Source organism: Dreissena polymorpha, chromosome 1 (genome assembly GCF_020536995.1).
Source record: "Dreissena polymorpha isolate Duluth1 chromosome 1, UMN_Dpol_1.0, whole genome shotgun sequence".
Lineage (NCBI taxonomy): Eukaryota > Metazoa > Mollusca > Bivalvia > Myida > Dreissenidae > Dreissena > Dreissena polymorpha.
Genome location: NC_068355.1, coordinates 201,156,937 through 201,179,695, shown reverse-complemented (window position 1 = coordinate 201,179,695; position 22,759 = coordinate 201,156,937). Strand labels below are relative to the sequence as shown.

The 22,759-nt window shown below is 35.1% G+C and overlaps 2 protein-coding genes across 5 annotated transcripts in view; both read left to right on the top strand.

Moving 5' to 3' along the window:
- The window catches only part of LOC127864626 (uncharacterized), a 2,478-nt gene extending 2,053 nt beyond the window's left edge, over positions 1-425 (top strand). Inside the window, exon 1 of the mRNA XM_052404479.1 lies at positions 1-425. This exon is cut by the window's left edge and continues 2,053 nt beyond it. The gene's annotated coding sequence lies outside the window, so the exon portion shown is untranslated.
- LOC127864613 (zinc finger protein 436-like) overlaps positions 1-22,759 on the top strand; it is a 165,797-nt gene that overhangs the window by 27,263 nt on the left and 115,775 nt on the right. The window contains exon 1 of one of the 4 annotated variants that reach the window (XM_052404402.1): positions 8,205-8,291. The exons of the other annotated variants lie outside the window; for them this stretch is intronic. The gene's annotated coding sequence lies outside the window, so the exon portion shown is untranslated. Of the gene's footprint in view, positions 1-8,204; positions 8,292-22,759 lie in introns of those variants that run through there. 4 annotated transcript variants of the gene reach the window in all.

The following is a 22,759-nucleotide window of genomic DNA, read 5'->3' as shown; positions in this document are numbered from 1 at the left end:
AACAGGCTTTGCTTTTAAATATTGCTTACGCGCACAACGACTTGCTTTACAATCTGCTTTAATAAAAGAAAACAGAATATAACATTCCAAGTTCAAAATGTCATCGTTTGATTCGCGTACAATTGATATCCCAAATATTTTTTTTTCCCGCAAAATAATCGGTTACTATTAAATTTAATACAGTAATTTTACAAGTGTTGTTGAATGACGTAATCAACTTCTTACATTCATGTCGACTTATGTTATTATAACCATGTATATGTTTATTAACTTATACGTGTAGGTCTAGATTAACCATATTGTTAGACATGAAGGCCACATTGTTTGGAAGATATATATTGTTTTAAAAAAGTTTACTAACCTGTTTTTTATGAAATATAAATATTAATATAGTAATATGCTAACAATAAAAAGTGTTTCATTAATTGAATGTTAATTAGTATTATCGTGTGAAAGTACATTTTAGCTTACTTTGTTGACATCATCCAATTCCTTTTATGACGGATGACACACACTTATTATGTACTTGGATTGCCGTGTGTTGATCTTTCACCTAAAATATTAACTTCACTTAAAGCTAAGCCATGTTTTAACACACTACCAATAATAACAATTGTTTCCAATCATGTCAAAAAATACGACGCACATCATCTATGACTAGTGATCATCATCATCATCATCATCATCATCATCATCATAATCATCATCATCATCATCATCATCATCATCATCATCATCATCATCATCATCATCATCATTCCCTTGACCGGTTTGGCCGTGCTGGGGAAATGAGGGACAACGATACAGAAATCCTCCTCTATTCAGGAATGTTGTGTGCTGCTGGGAGTATTTTATCCATGAGAATGGATTCCATAATTACATTGTCCATCCAGCTTTTCTTTTGACGGCGTCGGCGTCGACCTTTCGCTAGTATTCCCAGGAGAACAGGCATGCCCGATGTTTTGCTTAACAACGAATTATTGTGTATGTTGTTGTCCTACCTATACATTATACATGGCTGTGTATATGTTTTTCTAAACAATAGTTTCCTTCAATTTTCACGCCTTGGAAACATATGCATATAATATAACCGACACCTAGATACATGTATTTGCTGATTTTAACATATGACAACTTGTTTAGGGTAAAGTTTTTCATAGACCGGGGAATATGGATGCAATGCTATTCATTCAAGAATTGAAATAACATTTGTTTCTGCATTTTGTCAGTATATGACTTGTTGGAAAAAATAGGCAGAATTTTTTAAAGAAACGCAGAAACATTCTATACTATATTATGTTCTATATTATTCTATTGAGAGAAAAAACACACACAGTGGGTTTTCTTTTTAAAAAAGTTTCCAATCCCAATGTTCACGTCAGAATTGATTGATAAAGAGGTCAATTTGGCTGACTTGCAAGAGAACAAGATAATGGTGTTGATTTTTTTGCATACATTTTACCTCAAGAAAATAAAAGTATATTCATCTTATTCAAATGACGAACAGTCACGTAACTCAAGTTAGTTTCATTATTCATGTGTAGGTCAATTTGGGACACATTTTTACTATTTGGCATTAGGAAAATAATGCACGATTTTAAAGGCCAAAAATGTGAAAAAAGCGAGTGTGACGGGGCCTGAATTCCCCATCCCGCTTAACGAATTTAAACTGCTTTTTCATGTTATTTGTGTTTCAAAATCAACTTCTATTAAGTTAAATTTTTTATACGCTTTCCATTTTCTATATTTTGAATGGTGGTGGTTGTGAAAATGTTTATGGTATAGTGTCTCATCGACCGGTGAATATGGGTGCCATGCCATGGATAGATACAGGCGATAAACATTTGAAAAATATAAAGTTAATAATTATGTTTATAATTATTTATAGTCATATATCTATAATAAAAAAATGATGTAACAACTTAATGAAAATTACCCACATATATGGATATTAGTGGATGAATACACTATGAATAGCTAATTTTACATAATATTTTCTATAATTTATTTATTTTTGTTCAGCTGTCAAGTTTCTTAATGTTTCTAAGAAGGGTTCTTTTGTTTACGCTGAAACTGATCCTCAGTCCCAATGAACCAATCAATTAGCTTTTTGAACACTGTGATCTAAATGGATTTGAAAATGAAACTTTGATTTATGAGCCTTATTTAAAGTTTTCCGGATTGAAATGTAATGATTACCAGCGTTTGGAACAGTACAGAGGATGTGCGCCTAACACAGTGGTTTGAGTTTCTCAAGGCTACACTTGCGGACTTAAACGTTGCGCTTAAGGTCGTCATGGCGTAGTGGATATGGTGTCCGCCCAGCAACCGAGAGGTCACGGTTTTCATTTCCACTGTGGGAGCGTTTTTGAGATCTATCCTAAGACTATCAAGAATTGGTTCTACCCAGGAAACACAATCCTTAAGTTGCAAAAGGGCATATAATAAGGTCGTTCCGCCCCATTGATACTTCAAGTGTTTTATTGCAGTTTGAATTTCTAAGAAATGTCTGTGTTTGTTTTTGTGTGTGTCTTACGTGGGATTTTAGAAACTATATCATATTTGATGAAACTCTATATGAAAAGTACAGGGTGAGCATGGGCATATTGTCAGGTCGTTTCACTCCGATGAATTTTTGTTCATGTAACTTTTTATCTTGCTTTAAAGTTTATTTCTGAGCAAGATGTTGACATCTGTTTAAAAAAATCGAAATGATATTACGATCAGACAGGCAATATATAATGAAATTTTTTAATACACTGTACGATTAACCTGCGCAGATTGTACAGGATGATTTGGGACGACACTTTACTCATATGCATTTAGCTCCGTTTTCCCACAGCGCGGCTGATACATGTATGTACCCGAGCACACGTTTCAAAACCACCGTTAAAATGCATTATTGGCTATCTATCTGGAGAGTCTACACACTCAAATGTGAACAATACCGTTATGATCCATGTACATTCGGAGAAATGAAAGGCACCAGTCAAATATTGGGTTTAACATTATCAAAAGAATGTATAATTCAGGCATGTACGATGTGTGCGTTGTTATGCGCACCTACTCAGTAACGACCCTCTATCTAGTCACCAGGTACGATGAAAAAGGCTAAATATATAACAGCTTTTTTCATTCTATTGTTGTTTTTGTTTTTTCAAAGAAACTCTATTTTATCAAAATTAGAATTTGGACGGACGGAAACGGCGGCGAGTATACGCTCCCCCACACAACCGTATTGGGAGCATATGTATGATGTAATATACATACATTGTAACATTTAATTTTAACTTACGAATAACTGCACAGGCATATCCAACCAGCGCAATTTACGGCCCATGCAGATTCATGGCATACCGAACCAACATGGCATTCACCGCGAAAATTGCGCATGACGATATTGATTATTATGATGACAATTTTCAACTAATATGATACAAAATGAGGATGAGGAGGAGGAGGACGACGATGATGATGATGATGACGATGATGATGATGATGATGATGATGATGATGATGATGATGATGATGATGATGATGATGATGATGATGATGATGATATTGATGATGATTGTTTGGACCCGGAGTATGCCCCAACACTCCCACCCAATTATCTTACTAGACTCACTAAAGTTGGAGACGAATGTTGCATTATATGTGTTATGCTAATTTTTAGCTGAAACTGGAATATTTTTGATTTTGTTGTTGGGGAAAAGTCAGAATTCCTAGAGCAAACTCAGTCTGGTGACCACCAACCAAACTCGCTTGCTTCCGGTAACAGGGATTAAACCCGGGTCGCCGAGGTGAGAACCGTTTACCCTGTAAAGATGTAAAACAGAACTACCAGTCTGTAGAGTTGCTTGATCGACAAGATTCAGCAGCAACACACCATCCGATGACAACACGGGCTTAATTAGTTTTCCGAGTAATACTTGGACACGTGACGCTGCAGTCTTTGATCGGCATTGGGAAGATTATATCAACGAACGATTGGTTAACTATTTAGCCATAAATCATAAATGATAATACAAATGAATCATTATTAATCGCCCATGTACATTAGCAAATTGAGAATTCATGGTATAATACAAAAGACACGACCGGTAATCTCTGACGCCACATCGTTTTGGAGATGCCTAAATAAGACAGCGAACGATTTTATGGATTTTTCGTTTAAATGAATTCTCTCCGAGAGGTGAGGTCCATATCAGTTATGACATTAACCATTTTCTTTATAACAATTTGTTGGTGCATGAATAACATATTTATTCTTACGTTCGATATACTTGCTTATTTACATTTTCTCAAAAAAAAATCAGCCTAGGAGTGGCTCTTGAAGCCAAGGCACTTTCTTAACGATATTAAATGGACGAATCAACGTTTCGTGTGTTAACATTATAATCCAGATTATGTTATTTACTAAATTGGCAAATATGTTATACTTTAAGTAGAGTATGTTATGTAAATTTAACCAGTAGTTGGCTTTTAATATCTGAATAAAATATTATTTGTTAACTAAAAAAAAGAATAACCAGAAAAAAGAAAAGTTTTATGTTAAATGTGGACTGCCTTATTTGTTTGAAAAAATACACTGGACCATAATATTGCTTGTGTATATTGTGTCAACACACTTTGAATAGTACATAATTCTTTAATTATACATACGTTTTCTATGGCCATTTCTTATTGCCAAACAAGATTAACAATTACAGTATGGTTAAGAAAAAAACATTTTACACCTGCTAGAACTAAAATTGCGTATAATAATGCATGCCACAATAATAACGAAGTGCTGTCAGTTTGAGAATGCAGCTTATTTATTCGCAAAAAAGCAGATGCTTACATTACCATTGACTTTATGCAACCACACACCATTTAGCATAAAGTTTACTCTAGATAGCTTTTATAATATGAGTACTTTCAAGGTGTTGGGATGAATGGATGTATAGTTAGCCAACCTCTTTCCATACTTTTTTCTGCAAAATTGTCTTGAGGTTGGAATTGTATATACTTGTTACGTGCGTTATGTTTATTAAAGACCAGAAATTGCCTTTCAGATAAAAAATAAGTTGTGTATTTCGAAAGGATTCCAACGTTACCTATGTCACAAAGCACATAACACAGAAAGGTATAACTATACAAATAATATAACTGTTCAAATTTGGATTGTTAAATGCTAACCAAATTATACCGTTAAATCTCGAACTCGAAATTAAATGTTTAAGATAATAATGTTTATGTCCTTTATAGTGCCAGTTCCTGATCTTAGCGCAGGCTTCTTGATTTTGGCGCAATTTCTTTTGGATAATTATATGCAAAATCTACAAAAAAGTTTCTTGTGTGTAAAAGTAAAAAAGTAACTGCCGGTCCATTTGTTAATGTTTAATGCCATTATACTGATGCTCGATTTGTCATAGTCGGCTCAGGTACTAGTTAAAAATACCCCGAGTGCATTATACTACAAAGTACCCGGGGTACGCAAAATATGCTACAAAGTACCCCAGAGCCGTTTTCCTTTAAGCGCTGTTTACGCACTCGGAGTGCATTATAGTATACTTAAGTATGTGTGAGTGTAAATCAGAAGTTTATTTACAGGTCGTCTCTGTGTCTTCACGACAACTTTGAAAGTACGGATCTGTGCTGAAAGTACGGGTCTGCGCTGAAAGTACGGACCGGCGCATGCCTAAGAGCATCCGGAGTACTTTTAAGTAGTACCTGAGCCGACAACCAATTGAGCATTACGATTCTTATCTTAGTGTAGCCACGATGCTGTGGAAATACGTTTGATCTTTGGCTGAATTGATAATAAAAGGTATCAGGGTGCAGGATGACGTGACTTTGTGGGGTTCACAATTGAAAGTTAATGGATTTAAACACACCGGAATGTGGAGCTTTTCTCCAAATAACTTTTTAAAACGATTGTCTTAAGAATTTCAACAATTACATAAAAGAGAGTTTTAATGCTGCTTTTGGCAATGTTAAATACATCAAAGTCATTTCATTTAAAAAGCCTGTGTTCTTGGCTAAATATTCGATGTGTAACGCATTTATGTACACGGTTATGCTGCACGCAACGTGAAATTTTGGCACCGATTTCAGACGTATTCAATTATTTATTCTTTAATCTGAAGACCGGGAGATCACGGGTTCGATCCCCAACGTGGGAGCGTTTTTCTTTAGATGCACCCAAGTACTGGTTCAAGGCCCAGGAAACGGACTCGAGAGCGTTTATATAAGCCTAAAGCTTTCGATGCAATCGAGCTAAAATATATAGGTTTAAACTAAATCTGAAAATATCGACACAAACTGCCAGAAAAGAACTGTCTTATCTATCTATCTTCCATTAAGGTCGAACCCCTTTTGAGGACATAGACCTGTCGCGCGTCGACCGACAAGAGTGTTAGTAAGTCTAAAATAAAAAGGATATAAAAGAGAGAATAAGAGTGTGTTAGTTATTAAAAACAGGTTAAAAACAGATCAGGTATTCTATGGGGAGGTATGTTCCACCCGGCTAACAGCCAGGCTGAACTCAGGTCCAGGGAGGTTTACAATGTCAGGAGGTAGAGCATTCCAGTGGATGATTGTTCTGGGAAAGAATGAAAACTTATGGTAATCAGTTGTGGTTTGGATGTTCTGAAATGCTTTTGTATGGGAGGTTCTTGATGGTCTAGTGATTGGTTTGAGGTAGTCAGGTCTTTTATGCACTTAAGATTTTTTTGTTGCAAATGCATTTCAATAACTTAACACATTTTCAAAAAGAAAGTTCTTAACGGCGATCTTACATTCTGTCCGGCCCGTGTGTAAACTCTGTATTGTTGAAGTTTATACGGTACTTATGCACCTGATGGCTGATGCAGCATGATGTCAGCGCATATAGTGTGTCCCAGAATTCTTCTCCAATCAACTTAACGGAGGCATGAATGTTTGGACGATTTTTTACAGATAGATAGATAGATAGATAGATAGATAGATAGATAGATAGATAGATAGATAGATAGATAGATAGATAGATAGATAGATAGATAGATAGATAGATAGATACATAGATAGATAGATAGATAGATAGATATACATAGATAGATAGATAGATACATAGATAGATAGATAGATACATAGATAGATATAGATAGATAGATAGATAGATAGATAGATAGATAGATAGATAGATAGATAGATAGATAGATAGATAGATAGATAGATAGATAGAGATAGATAGATAGATAGATAGATAGATAGATAGATAGATAGATAGATAGATAGATAGATAGATAGATAGATAGATAGATAGATAGATAGATAGATAGATAGATAGATAGATAGATAGATAGATAGATAGATAGATAGATAGATAGATAGAGATAGATAGATAGATAGATAGATAGATAGATAGATAGATAGATCGATAGATAGATAGATAGATAGATAGATAGATAGATAGATAGATAGATAGATAGATAGATAGATAGATAGATAGATAGATAGATAGATAGATAGATAGATAGATAGATAGATAGATAGATAGATAGATAGATAGATAGATAGATAGATAGATAGATAGATAGATAGATAGATAGATAGATAGATAGATAGATAGATAGATAGATAGATAGATAGATAGATAGATAGATAGATAGATAGATAGATAGATAGATAGATAGATAGATAGATAGATAGATAGATAGATAGATAGATAGATAGATAGATAGATAGATAGATAGATAGATAGATAGATAGATAGATAGATAGATAGATAGATAGATAGATAGATAGATAGATAGATAGATAGATAGATAGATAGATAGATAGATAGATAGATAGATAGATAGATAGATAGATAGATAGATAGATAGATAGATAGATAGATAGATAGATAGATAGATAGATAGATAGATAGATAGATAGATAGATAGATAGATAGATAGATAGATAGATAGATAGATAGATAGATAGATAGATAGATCGATCGATAGATAGATAGATAGATCGATAGATAGATAGATAGATAGATAGATAGATAGCTAGATAGATAGATAGATAGATAGATAGATAGATAGATATAGTTTTATTTTCTTCCATTCGCGAAGAGCATAACATATAATACAGCAAGGAAGTACAATCGAGTATATACATATTCAAGAGATCAACATGAAATTCTTTTCTGTTAATAGTGTCCTTTACGGCATTTAAAGGCGCTTCGTATTCAAGTGGTTTGTAACCCTTTCAAAATGGCGGCGAATAATGTTTCCTGACCACATTTGAATTTGATTCGAAATCATTGTCACAAAAAGCAGGTAAATCTAGGAGACAGATCTCTGTTTTCATCCCTTCGCATTATTGTTTTCATTTAGATAAAAATGTGATATTGGAAACAAGAAAGAAACTTACTGTGTGTGTAGGAAGACGGGTGATGGTCGTTTCGTGCCACTACCACTTCGTGCCACTACCAGTTCGTGCCACTGATATTTGTGTAAGGTGGCATTGGACGTTTCGTCCCACTGATAATAAATAGGTGGATAGGTGTGACTCATAATGGGAAACTTTTGCACCTTTCATTGACTCCTCAGTGCAACGCAAAAACAACATTTCTTTTTTTAATGTATCGTGTAAGTACCTGTTATCGAACAGCAGCTATAATCGGACGTTTTGTTTTGGTTCTGTATGCACATGCGCAAAAGTGCGCATGACGTCACATTGATAAACAAATGGTCGCACATGAAGCCCATGACCTACTCGCCTACTTAGCTTGAAACAAATGCGCCTAAAACAGGTTAAAGGAATGCATTTATTGTTATTTACACCGTTTTGTGTGTTTTTTGCTATTACTTTTTGAATGCATTTATCAAACCGTGCATTTACACACCAAAAAACATATTTCCATTTGCAATTTTGATTGCAGCAGACGCAGATTTTTTCGCCGAGTCCGGGTCACGTGATAGTCATGTGACTTTGTATAAACTGGAGTAGTATTTATGAAGTGTCGGGTAATAGGTAATGTTTACATCAGCCGCCATTTTGTTTTGTCTGCTAAAGGTGACAGTTATCAGGGAATAATTGTTATGAATTCTTGAAGGTAGTTTGCTGGAAAACTCTACAGATAAATCATTCAATGATTGAACTGTTAGTCATTTGTTAAAACAAAATGTTTTTGTCATTTTATTTTTAAGTGTTTCAATTTTAAGGTAATTTAACGTAATTTCTTAGGTGTTCGATAACTGGTTCGTCTACGATATTCTTTACACGCATTTCAATATTAATTTTTTAATGAAATACCTAAACAAAATGTAATTCAGTTGAAGACTTTACATGTTTTATACATTAACAATATCGAAAGTGATTACATATCTACCCAGTGTAGTCCAACTTGTTGACGCTCTCAAATTTTAAGCTACTTTTGGTAATATTTGGATAGTTGCAATAATTCAACTCTCAGCTTTATAACCCAATGGTTAGCTGATAGTTGCAATGCGCCGGCTCTTGCCCATGGGTGCAAAATATAATCAACAATGCAATGGTTCACTGAAACTGCAAGATCTTATCAACGTTTACCTGTCTAAACCACAAACTCATACGAATGGTACCATTAAAACAATAAATAATTGCTTTTTTTTGACTTAGTTTTGCTTACGTACGCTGTATACGCCATATTGGAAAATTGACCCAATATTGGTTAGGTCGCAGTACACCAATATTTTGCACGTCGGGTTATGTGTTGGAGCCTACAAAGTCGATAGCGATGTGTTATTCGATACAGAATACACTGTTTCAAATTTAAACATAAAACATGTCAGCGAGGAAAGTGTGTTGAAACATCCTTGTGTTTTTATAGGGTGCATGCAAAGGATAACATCCGTAGGTTGCCATTCAGGTAAATTTAACATGTTTATGAAGTTTATTCATTATTTTCCTCAATTTGTCTCGAACGACGTCTGAACTGCACCCATGTTTATGAAGGGGTGCATATGGACTGCCAGAGCCGCCATAGCAAAAATTATCAGGCACTGGCAGTCCGTTTATATGCAGGGGTGGCGAAATCAAATGTCCGAGTTGCCCGAGTCGTACATTTGCTTGTCTGGGCAACTGATTTTTTTCAATTAAGTTGTCCGTGGACAACAAGTTTTTTAAAAGTCACGTCCAGGTATACAAAAATACATTGTCTTAAAGCCGTAATTAAGTTTTACAAAACCGGATGTTGACACGGGATTACATTGTAAGTGCTATTTGCGGAGCAATCAAGCTAAAATACGTTCACTTTCCTGCCCAGTGATCTCCCTTATTCTATAAGTGACCGGGAGCATGCCGCATTTTCAACATTCGGCCCGACTGTTAGACAGTGTACAGACTGGTTTCTTTATTTTTACAATCAGACGGAAATAAAAAGTATCAATCTAAGATAATCAAAACACGGTCTACCTTGTTATTTAAGACGACTTTAATGGTAAAGATGAAACTTTTTTTTTAATATTCAACAACGGAGCAGAAACCCGAAGCTTTGAGCAGCCCAACTCCCAAAAAACTAAGAAAGATTATGATAAAAAATATGATCTAAGTAAACGCACCAGAACTTTTCAAGAAACTTGGCTTACAGATTTTCAATGGTTACCAGTTTATATAATCAGATTCGGAAAGCGGACAACAACAACGAGCGAGGCATGGTATTGTAATGCGCATGGGGGGGGGGTTAGAGGGTTAGGGTAAGGGTTTAGGGGTCGGGTTCGGGTTAGGGTTAACCCATACCCTAACCCTTACCCGACCCCTAACCCTAACCTAACCATAACCCAGGGTTATCTCCCCTGTTCCATGCCTCGCTTGTTGTAATTGTCCTATTCCCAATTGCTACCAGTAGGGTAGCCTCAGTCTGATGAGGTCCACATATTGGACTAGTTTAATTTGTTAAGATTACAATGTACTTATGTTCAGCACATGTTTTAATAATACTAGCTTCGCAAGATTTAAAGTTTGAGAAAGTCTTTATATTGTTTATAATATACTGCTATAATGAATGTACCATTGAAATACAATTATAAACAAAACAAGCAAATCATACTCATTTTGATATATTCCATATTATTTAACATTAATCAATAAATGCGTTTATAATTTATATAAACATTAACGGACAAGTGTAGTTCAGCAACGGGCAAGTTAAATTTCCTAAATGGTTGTCCGTGGACAAGTATAGTTTTTTGAGATTTCGCCACCCCTGATATGGACTAATATTTGGAGCGTACAATGGGGGAAAGACCATAACAATGGTGGAAAGTTTTCCTTCTTTGTATTGTTGCGCAAGGATTTTTGCGCCCAACATTCGAGCCCCGATTACAGAAGTTAAAATGAACTGATTGCAATAATATTACATACATGTAAAGATAATTCATTTCTCGATAATGTTACGTAAAAATTATGTTGTGATACTTTGAATTTTGCACGCCTGAGCAATTTAAATCCAACCACTATTTAAATTTTCAATATCTCAATTTGCTCGCTGTGTAGATTTTTGTTGATAACACAGCCTTGATGAAAACCATGTGGTTTAAATGTGAAGAATTAATGGCGGACTTTTATTTGCATTTGACTGTTGTGTCTATCTATCTATCTATATTTGTATACGGTACATAAATAGTAGTGATACAGATCATACAGTATAGACCAGTTGATGAATGACGTCACGCGAAACCTGCAAAGTTTAGACTCCGCCCACTGGTTGGCAAAAAGAGGTGGAATTCATATAAGGGCATATAAAGAAGGTTGACAAAATCATCGTTTTAAATGATAATCATGCACATATCAAATATAAATTTACTAATTATGTCTATATAAAACATTAGCATGCAAGGGAATGCATCTTTGGAACGGTTATATTGTTGTTATTATTCAGTTTTACTCACAACAAACTCGGGAGTGGAACACAATCTAAGATCTCGATATGTGGTTACCACAAAAATCACTCTTTTTGGCACTTCTTCATGACCATTTTTAGTTTTAAAAAACGCTCAGAAATTGAAATTCTTTCGGAATAAATTCAATTTAATGAACGAAAACAAATAAGGATGAAAACAAACAACCAATAGGTTTATTTTTTTGTACGCAACATACATGTAGGTAACTGATTTGAAACTTACCTTGTTACACATTAAATAAATTCCCTTGACTAATGTAATTGTTTTATTTAATTGTTCACACTAATTTTGACACTCTAACTGCAGCTTTTATATCCCGGTGTTTAATTGCACCTCTGTTCATCACAAACCGATTATCTCGTTATGTTCGGATACTGCCCAGACAATTACAAAGAAAATATTGTGTCATAAAGTAAAACCCAGGGACCTAAACTTGGGTCACTGAATAAACCACATGTTGCAGACGAGTGTCTGGTCATTAAACACAAGTTACGATACCTCCATGTCATCTCTTGGCATATTGATCAGTCTGTTTAGTCATTTAAGCCAAATTTTAAAGCTAAAATACTGAACAGTTGCTTCAATAAAATATTTTAACATTTAAAAAAAGAAGACATTTGTCGGAAATGGATTAATAGGAACTATATATATATATTAAAATTTTTAATCATAATAATACATTGTTTAACAACCAGGGCTTTCCTTAGACCTCAAATCTCAAGAGTCAAGGACTCTTGGAACCATATTTTCAAGAGTCAAAATCAAACTTCTGAGAGTCCTAATAATAACGCAGGAGAGTCAATGATTTTTTGCAATTTAAGCAAATTACTGAGATATAATATATACAAGGGACAAAATTGTCACAAAACCAGGTTTTCATTGTGAAAAAAAATCTGATTAAGGGAGACAACTCAAACTGAACTTTTGAAATGAACAAACAAAATTAACCCCCTTTGTAAGTTTGTTTCAAAATAAATTCTTTTTTAAGTTGTGGTGACCTTGACCTTGGAGATATCGACGTAATTATTTCGCGCGACACACCGTCCAATGATGGTGAACAAATGTGCCAAATGATTTTAAAATCTGACAATGAACGACATAGTTATGGCTCGGACAAGCTCATTTATGGCCATTTTTGACCTTTGAACTCAAAGTGTGACCTTGACCTTGGAGATATTGACGTAATTATTTCGCGCGACACACCGTCCAATGATGGTGAACAAATGTGCCAAATGATTTTAAAATCTGACAATGAACGACATAGTTATGGCTCGGACAAGCTCATTTATGGCCATTTTTGACCTTTTAACTCAAAGTGTGACCTTGACCTTGGAGATATCGACGTAATTATTTCGCGCGACACACCGTCCAATGATGGTGAACAAATGTGCCAAATGATTTTAAAATCTGACAATGAACGACATAGTTATGGCTCGGACAAGCTCATTTATGGCCATTTTTGACCTTTTAACTCAAAGTGTGACCTTGACCTTGGAGATATCGACGTAATTATTTTGCGCGACACACCGTCCAATGATGGTGAACAAATGTGCCAAATGATTTTAAAATCTGACAATGAACGACATAGTTATGGCCCGGACAAGCTTGTTCAGCCAGCCCGCCAGCCAACCAGCCCGCCAGCCAGCCAGCCATGCCCGCATTCGCCAATCTAATAACCAGTTTTTTCCTTCGGAAAACCTGGTTAAAAAAGCAACAACTTAAAAGATACATGTATGTTAACATTTATTTCTTGCATTTTACTGTCACTACAACACTATGCATTTAAACACAATATTTCAATGATTAATAAATACAAAACATGTATTCTAATACAACATTAACTTCATGTACAGTACACTCCACGCGTTTTCCCCAATTTCCCTCCATACTCCGCGGTGATTGACCTGGAGGGAGATTAAGAAAATCCCGCCAGACGCGGCGTTTGCATGATTTTTGGACGCGGCAGTTAACGATCGGCAAAACAGATAAGCCGACGCGGCGGCCCTCGGCGTTGGCAACGCGGGGGAAACTCCGCGTTTTACGAGATAACGATCAATTTAATTTTGTTTGACTTGGTGATTTTCAAATAAAATTACATTTATTACAAGTACATACATGTACATGTAGTATAATATTTACAATTAAAAAAACCAACCAAGATAGATCGATCCCAACGTGATTGTAGAAGTAGTTGTTGTTGTATAGAAAACTCGTTGATTTACGACAAACAAAACGTCGTCTTTTAACTAATACTTACCAATTAATATAAACACACTTTGCAATATTGTTTTTATTTTGATAATTTAATCCAAAGTTTTCATGTTAGCAGGTGATTTTCTATACTGAACATGTAAACAAATGACCAAGGACCCTAAAAATCTCGCAAATCTGTGTGAATTGTCTAAAGGTATAACTTACTCAAGTAAACACGTTCAACGAATGCATAAGGAATGGTCGGAACAAAGTCAATTTTTTGCTCGCTAATGCATTTATTTTCTCTTTGAAGTTAGGTTATTCCATTGATTGCTAAAAGAAGGTGGTAACTATTGAGTTGATAGTTGCATTTAATATTCACAGTTGTATTCTTGTTGCGTCGACATTCAAAACAATGTTTACCAGTAATTATGGACCAAATCGGCAGAGTGACATTCACACATGTTAATCCCTTTTGTCAAAACACCGCAGACAGCAGTCTACACAATTGGTCAGTAGACAAGCTTTGCGTGTTTTCATAACGTCAAACACTTAAAATCAAGTTCCGCCCAGATGTCTTCTTTAATCAGTTTACAATACAATTACTGTTAAAATAATAACTCTACTAAAATACCGTAACGATAAAGATTCGGCGTGTATGATTTGAAATTATTTTGGAGGAAATATCAACTTATTCGTGATATAATTTTGTTAAAAAATAGCAAAGAAACTTTTAACCGAAATCAACAAAATTCAATGTTCTCTGCGCTATAAAGTTTGTATAAAAAATCAATACACGCACGCTTTGCAGGAGTATACCTTGTACATTGCAGCATAATTTTCGCGCGCTTTTGTCGGGAAATATACATGATGACTGTATATTGGAAGCATTTGTAAACGTCGTGTTAACATTAAAAATCGTAGTGTGTTTCGGATTACTAATTATTATTCTCATTTGGAAATTTTACGGAACATTTATTCTTGTGTTATATGTGTTATGATTTAAATATTAATTTGTCAAATGTCTTATATTCATTCATATTGTAGACGTACCTGTGAATTAAAAAACATAATTTTTATACGTATTAATTTTCTATACAATTATCTTTTTTATACATGTACTACAGTATTTAAACAATTTATTATAACAATGTTTTTATTTTTTGACATGCCCAGTAGCACACTGCTAACGCGGCGTTGCGCGACGGTCACTGATAAGAACGGAAATTGTCTGCATTTACCGACTAGGCTAAAGTAATACACGCCGCGGGAATAAGCGAACGGGGCGTAACGCCGAGCGTTTTATCGAGTTCACCTTGCTCTCTCAACGCCGCGTGAACACTCTCTAGCAGAAAAAAACCGCGGAGGGAGCGCGTTTTTTGGGGAAAACGCGTGGAGTGTACTGTATACAGCAGAGTAATATGTCATATGTTCTTCTTTCGCACGTTTGGGGGTGTCTTACACACACTTTCAGAGTTACTACCGATTCCGAATTCGAAAAGGTTTGTCTGCGACATTTTCCGAATGCACAAGCACAATTACACTTTATCCAATAACTTTGTTTGGCCGTTTCGCGTGGCTATTAAATTAAGAATGAAATACAAAATGTGAAAAAAAAAAATTTCCGCTGGCTATCACAAAAAAAAACAAAAAAACATACGGAAGGTACCTAAACACAATAGCCTATATAAATCGGTAAACTATAAAAGGAAATTATTTCTACTCGCCGATAAAGGTGCCTCCGTATTTAATCCCATCAAAAATTCCGACGCCCTTTGTAATTATTTCATGTGCCATCTTCACTGAAGACGTGCGACAAACACGCTGTTTTCTATGCCTTCTCAAACGGTCAATTATTACGCCTACATGTATTTTGTAATCAATTAGCTCATGCAAAAATTGTCACTTTGCCGCAAGGTCAGTAATATCGGTTCTATAGTTATTTTTAGCAACTTTGATGCAAAGCATGTAATTTGACGTTGTAGACAGTACATATGCCAGCATAACTTTCGCGCGTCTTTGAACTGAGCAATCATGAAGTGATGGGTGCATTCAGCTTTGGAAATACATTCTGCCATACTCTGGAAATATCTCAAAATATGCTTTACGGTGTTCTGTGGATATGGATGTTATTATTTTATATTGAATATTATTAAAACTGACGCGGATGAGTACATTCTGTTTAGGTGGGTTTATAATTCTTCTTAAATGCTCTGAGCTTTAATGAGTACATACGTACAGCTCAGAGGGTCAATAGCTGGGAGGTGGATTATTGCAACTAGGTGGGTTTAATACACGTCTTTTCCGCAAACAGCTGATAAAAAACGCTATGATAAATAATGGAAAGTTAATACACGCGTCATCGAACCAGCAGGGTTTTAATTGGTCAATACTAGATTTCTTAATTAACCAAACTCCGCCTACTGGGTGGACTTGTGCTTCGATGATTGGAAACGGGCGTTAACGATTAGCGTGTACTAAATGAGATACTCCGCCCCAAGCCAATTATCGCTTAGTCTTAACAACTTTTGATCTCGTTGACGCAAGTCGGTATATTCCCCCAGGTCAAATGTGACGCATGACGTAATTTTCTCAAGAGTCAAAAAGGGGTCTTCTGTAATTTTCAAGCGTCAAAACCCAGGAGCTCGGGTCAAAGGAAAGCCCTGACAACTATACATTTAAAATATTGTGCAATTTTACTGCTACGCATGTAAGGTATTTAACGGGTACCGGCAAAAGTAAACTCGACTATTACGTGTAAAGCTTGTACATTACTGCAGTGTAAGAAACACCATCATGAACTAAAGCAAGTACAATAGGGTAAAACAGAATTGCGTTAAAATAAATTAAATATATGCATTTATCATAAAATGCTATATTTTTATCACTTTCTATAAATTACTAGTAAAGAGATTTCAATATACATGCAAAGACAGTTCAATTTGCATAATATGCAGGTTTTTTCCGTTTGCATACTAAATTGTATTTATATTGTCATTTAATCTAAAAGAAAATCACAATATTTAGAAATTGTAATGTATTACGCTTTTTAAGGCTTTGTTTTATATTAAATGCACCTATCGATCGCTGATGAAAAATGACACTATCCACACCACTTACAATTATAATGAAATTAATACATTTTTATTATTGTTGAAATATAATTTATTTAATTCTTACTATCAGAAAGAATACGGCTAATTTATTGTTTTGTTTTGTGGAATTGTCAGTATTTAGTCTTCCGATCACGTTTACTCTATGCTTATAACTACTTTGTATTTTTATGACGAGGAAATTTAATTTGTGTATATACGTCTATTTGGTACTAAATATGATATATTTGCACTATATTTTAAGAGTTTTAATGTTTATCTCAGTCTTATTACCAATTTATTGACTAAACAAGAGCCCTTTAAACATGTTTTACGTTACTGTAACCAGTGTTTTTGCCAACCAGTGAGTGCGCATGCGCAGAAAATCCCGAATGTAAACAATAACATTCAACTGGTCTATAACATCATATGTAACGTAGAATGTAAGTACATACAACAACACAGACAATGACAGATGTGTGAAAAAGACAATATGTATTAGCCAGTTTAATCATAATATACAGTGTTTAATAACTGTAAATAAAAATTTTTGTGCAATTTTACTGCTACACAATGTATTTAACGATTACCGGCAAATATAAAATCGGCAATTGCGTCTAAACATTGTATGTACGTTACAGCAGTGCACGAAACACCATCATGAAATCAAGCAATCAAAAATACTCGGGTAAAATAAATTAAATATATACATGTACATGTAGTGTAATTTATCATAAAATGCTTGATTCTTACATGTATCACTCCTTATCACTTATTAAAAAAAAATCAATAAACATGCAAAGACAGTTCAAATTGCACAATACAGTACAGGCAATGTGTACTTTGACAAAAACGCATGTCCCCGGTGTTCAATTTTCCCGATAGGTGACATTTTGCGGGGGGCAGACATGCTACTGATCGCGGTGTTTGGCGAACACCCGAAATCGCCGCGATTGCACGCTATCGTTAACGGGAACATCCGTGATCACCGCGATACTGCGCAGCAACCGTAGACACCTGTCTGCGAGGGTCATTCACACGTTTTAAATGTACATGTACATGTACAAAATAAAATCATATACTTCATGTACATGTAGATATTATGTGCACATTTTTTATGTGTACTTAACTCGGGCAGTACGTTAAGTCGGAAACTAAAACTAAGCGTTTAGATGATCAATACGATTAACTTTTATGGTGTTAATCAATGCAATTGCCCTTTTTGTTTTCACAAAATTGGGTTTCATTTTTCCCGATTTCCAGAAAATGACTTGTACATGTTGCATGAAATCTAAATATAATGTGTTACAGCGTGTTTGATTTTTATTTTATTAGCTCATCTATTTTTTGAAAAAAATTATGAGCTATTGTCATCACCTTGGCGTCGGTGTCGGCGTCGGCGTCCGGTTAAGTTTTGCGTTTAGGTCCACTTTTCTCAGAAAGTATCAATGCTATTGCATTCAAACTTGGTACACTTACTTACTATCATGAGGGGACTGGGCAGGCAAAGTTAGATAACTCTGTTGTGCATTTTGACTGAATTATGTGCCCTTTTTATACTTAGAAAATTGAAAATTTTGGTTAAGTTTTGCGTTTAGGTCACCTTTCTTCAGAAAGTATCAATGCTATTGCATTCAAACTTGGTACACTTACTTACTATCATGAGGGGACTGGGCAGGCAAAGTTAGATAACTCTGGCGTGCATTTTGACAGAATTATGTGCCCTTTTTATACTTAGAAAATTGAAAATTTTGGTTATGTTTTGTGTTTAGGTCCACTTTATTCCTACAGTATCAAAGCTATTGCTTTCATACTTGCAACACTTATTAACTATCGTAAGGGGACTGTGCAGGCAAAGTTATGTAACTCTGACTGGCATTTTGACAGAATTATGTGCCCTTTTTATACTTAGAAAATTGAAAGTTTGGTTAAAAAAATTTGTGTTTTGGTCCACTTTACCCCTAAAGTATCAGAGATATTGCTTTCATACTTGGAACACTCGCAAACTATCATAAGGTTACAGTAAAAGGACAAGTTGCATAACTCTGGATGTCATTTTTACGGAATTTACGGAATTATGGCCCTTTTTGGACTTAGTAACTTTGAATATATGGTTAAATTTTGTGTTTCGATCCACTTTACTTCTTAAGTATCAAGGCTATTGCTTTCAAACTTCAAATACTTTCATGATATCATGAGGTTACTGTACCTGGCAAGTTGAATTTTACCTTGACCTTTGAATGACCTTGACTCTCAAGGTCAAATTATTAAAGTTTGCTAAATTTTTTTTTTTTAAGATCATCTCACAAATGACCACCACACCCTCACACTATACCCCCCCCCCACCCCACCCCCTCCCCAATTTTTTTTTTTAAACGGTTAAAAAACAAAACTATTTATTTTGATTATTTTATGTTTGAAATAATGTCCAACCATCGCACCCAAGAATCCCCCCACCCCCCCTCCCCCAACCCGAATCCCCCCCCCCCCCTAATTTTTTTTTTTTTTTTTTTTAAGATCATCTCACAAATTACCACCACACCCTCACACTATACCCCCCCCCCACCTCACCCCCCCCCCATTTTTTTTTGAAACGGTTAAAAAACACAAATATTTATTTTTATTATTTTATGTTTGAAATACAGTCCAACCATCGCACCCAAGAATCCCCACCCCCTTTCCCCCCCACCCCCCCACCCACCCCGATTTTTTTTCCCCTTTTTTTCGCATTTTTGGAAGATAATGTAATAAATGTCCACACACCCACAAAATGCACCCCTCTTCACTCCACCCCATCCCTCCTTTGTGATCGAAAATGAGAGTCCCTTCACCTTTAAAAAGAAAATAGATGAGCGGTCTGCACCCGCAAGGCGGTGCTCTTGTTCAGATGAACTGTCAATTCCAAATCATTCGCGAGCTACCCCGGTACTTGAGAAGAAATTCACTACGAAACTTTAAATCGAAATTAAAAGATCCCAATGCTGTCATCGCTACGAAGATTTTGTGTCAAAAATAAATACACCCACGCCAATTTTCGCGCGCTTGTTAGGTTCAGAACAAAGAAAATGAAAATGTACATGTATTTATTTGTGGCTACAATTTGTAACAGAACATGAACTCTACACAACGCGCACACTAGGCGTCAGGTGATTTTCGAATGTTGGAATACACCTGTTCTGATTGGGCGCTTATTTCATCAAATCTTTAAATAGAAACATATGCAGAAATTCATTTGATAGTTTAGAGATATGGTGAACGTTTGTGATTTTTGCATTTCTATCACAATTTTATCGTCAACATTGACCAGATTTTGCATGAAATCGGAAATCTCGGGATTATCGGGTAATGGACAGAGACGGGAATTTTTGCATGTAATCGGTAATCGATTGTGATTGTTCGTAATCGTTGTTAATTTTTTAGACACCAAATGACACTTATAACATTCAAACGCACGGTAGATTCTTTCTGCAAATTGGTACCGACCTATGTTTATGTTCAATTTTTTTATTTTTAGCGAACACGATGAACACTTCGGTAGATATTATGGGTCCGCGGTGATTCGCGGTGTCCACCTTATGGAAAACGGCCCCCGCGAATATTTGATCTGAACACCCATCGCGGGGGTCGTTTGGTAAGCGAACACCGTAAAATGAACACCGCAATGAGTGGCGTTTGTCAAAGTACACGTTGCCTGTACTGTATGTAGTTCAGTTTTTAGCGAGGCTGTTTTTGGAGAAAACCCGAGCTATTGTCATAGCCAGCTCGTTGTCTGCCGTCCACCGTAGACATCGTGCTAAAGTCTAAACATTGGCCATAACTTTTTAAATATTGAAGATAGCACCTTGATATTTTGCATGCATGTGTATCTCATGGAGCTGCACATTTTGAGTGGTAAAATTTCAAGGTGAACATCATACTTCAAGGTCTTGGGTCGAAAAAAAACAAAGTCAAGGGAAGTAATAAGCTTTAAAGGACATAGTTATCTGACCTGCCCACGTATATATTTTTGTTAAATAGATCAAAGCAGCGCAGTAGGCGGCATTGTGTTTCTGACAAACACATTGTGGTAAAAGGTCAAAGTCATCCTTTACGGTCTACGGTAAAAATACAAATTTAAAGGAAGTAATAAGCTTTAAAAAGGGAGAAAATTATTCAATATTGAACAATAGCCACTTTATATATTTGGCATGCATGTGTATCTCATGGAGCTGCCCATTTCGAGTTCAATCACAGTCACGGTAGTGGCTTTGTATTATTTTTCTACTAAAAATAGAGATTTATTAGAGACAATTATTTTCAAGGGAAGTTATTTATATAATTGTAAATCTCATATTATCATGGGTGAAAGTTTTCAGTATTAATACTGATTTCAGTATTTTGCATAATTTTTGTCCTTAATAAACTATAGTAAAAATTGTTATATCATTATCATTCGACCAGATTTCAGTATTTTTAAAAGTCTGCACTTTCACCCATGTATTATATATTTCCATACCAAGAATTGAAGTTCTTTTCACAGTTACTTTACAGATTTATTATTTTGATTATTTATAACTCAAATGATTGATTTGTCAATTTAAAAAAAAAATGATATAATTATAATTAATTTTCTTTCATGTTCATTACATACCTGTGGACTTATGTCCATAGATACATGATCAACTCTGGCTATTATCTCTTTTAAACCAGAGGCCTTGGTTGTCAGTGATGTCTGACATGGTCATAATTGACTGTGAGACCCTCCCCCCCCCCACCCCCGGTTGGATTGGACAAAATTCAAGGGAAGTAATAAGCTTTAAAGGGAGATGATTTATATACCTGCCAAATTATAAATAGCAAATTTATTTCAAAGTGGCGCAAAAGAGGGCATTGTGTTTCTTACGAACACATCTCTTGATATAATTATCATTTCTTACCTGTTCTAATTTGTGAACGCTTGTTTTCATTAAATACCAGTGGACTTATGTCCATACATACATGATGAACTCTGGCTATGATCTCTTTGATAAACCACAGGCCTTGGTTGTCAGTGATGTCTGACTTGGTCATTTTTGACTGTCTACAGACCCCCCCCCCCCCCCCCCAGTTGGATTGGACAAAATCCAAGGGAAGTAATAAAGCTTTAAAGGGAGATGATGTCTATACCTGTAATCAAAAGTGGTCTCTTATTAAAATGGTCTTTAAATAAAAAAAGGCCATTCTGGAAGAATGCTTACCCTCAATTTTAATCTATATGAAGGATAATCTCTTTTGTCAACAATGATTTTAATTTTTATAATAAAATGAATATCAACACAATACATAAACAATATTTTACTTATAATGTGTTTTATTTTTTCACTTATAAATTATCATTTAATATAAATGAATTGTGTGTACATATTTATTTTCAGAAACAACATAGACAAGGAAATATTTTTTGCATTTTTTTTTCACCTGACACATTATTTTCCACGTCTTCAAGCACCTCTGCTTTACGCTTAAGAATGTTCTGAATTTGAGTTTTACCGACTCCAAACTCATCTGCGATTTTACCTCCAAAACCCGAATTTTCGCATTCAATGTTAACACTTTTTA